Source organism: Centrocercus urophasianus, unplaced genomic scaffold (assembly GCF_019232065.1).
Source record: "Centrocercus urophasianus isolate 14NV4802_14NV808 unplaced genomic scaffold, USGS_Curo_1.0 seq_29, whole genome shotgun sequence".
Classification (NCBI taxonomy): Eukaryota; Metazoa; Chordata; class Aves; order Galliformes; family Phasianidae; genus Centrocercus; species Centrocercus urophasianus.
In genome coordinates this window covers 11,668,062-11,669,508 of record NW_024884855.1, presented here as the reverse complement: position 1 = coordinate 11,669,508, position 1,447 = coordinate 11,668,062, and positions in this window count along the sequence as shown.

Genomic DNA, 1,447 nt, shown 5'->3' with positions numbered 1-1,447 from the left:
CTGGACAGAGTATGAATGAAGATCAGACATTGCATATTTCGTTCTTCATCACTGAACCTGCTCCATCTTACTCAGTATTAAAGCCCTGCTTGTGCCTTGGGCAGCAGTCGCTGACCCTTTGTATTAAGACCCCCACTGCAGTGCATGCTTCATGCATATGCCCACTGATGTATTTTAGAGTGAAGGCAATTTTTTGTTTTGGATTTCTCTGCTTGGCCTTGTCTTCCGCAGAAAGCACCTCCTCTATCTATCTTTTCATGCCATATATTTCTCCCTACTCCCTGCTGTATTGTGTTGTTGCGTTCCACAGAAAAAGCTTTCTTATGTCTATCTTTGCCAAAACCCCAGGAGCCCCTTAAACGTCACTTTCAAGGGCTCTTTATCATTTGGTTGAATTTTCCTCTAATTGTATCCTTTAACTCCAACAGGGGTTTGGGGACTTACTTTGTATGAAGGATGCTATAGAAAACACAGTTGCATTGCTAGTGGTTCTGCCTTTATGTTTCGATCTGCACAACTCTCTGCACACCAATTTGCTTTCTCTTTTCCAATACCCATTTTCTCCCAGGACAGAGCTGTCTTCAAATAATTTAATTATCATGTGGCATACACCTTCTTAGCCCCCTCTGAAACAGCATGTGATGTCTTCAGTTTACATCACTTGTTGGAAAACACTCCAAAGCATTGAAAAACTATTAAATTGTTACAGTATTGGATGCCAACACACAGGGCTATTAGTCTAATTCATCCTTCAGATCAAAGCCCACACAGGCAGCTCTCCTGCCTACAGCTATTTTCCTTTTACTTTCCTGCTTGACAGTAGTCCCTCGTATCCCTCTGTTCTCCTCTCTTTGAACATACACATTTTCCTTTAGTCACGGAAATATAATTTATGTCCATTATACTGCATTATAGACTGCAGATCGGGACGAGCGCAAGGATCGCCTGCTCATCGTACGTCCAGTTTCCAGAAATAAATAAAAAGGAAGGCACCCCTCTTTGCTGGGGGGAGAGAAAAGCCAAAGGGGGAGGACTGGGGGGCTGCAGCGGGACTCTACTCTCAAAGTTGAATTTCCAAGCAGGGACCTTGAAGCACGATTTATTAGCAGCATGCTGTTTGCTTTTGTCACGTTGGGATGTGGCGGGGGAAGCAGTGGCCCCACTCCAACCCAGACCACCCAGTGAGCTGCTGGCTACCGGCAGGCACAGCCCGGTGCAATGGGTCACCCCAACTCTGCAGCTCCAGCCTGGCTTGGAGGTGAGAGCAGCAATAACAGCAACACCCCCTTCACCCCCCCCTGCATCCCCCCAGAATAAAAAATAAAATAATTATATCCTAACAGACAGGCTGTCTGGGACGAGAGAATTGCAAAAACAGTCCCCACCCCAACAGGGAGAGTGTGTGTGTGTGTGTGTGTGTGTGTGTGTGTGTGTGTGTGTGTGTGTG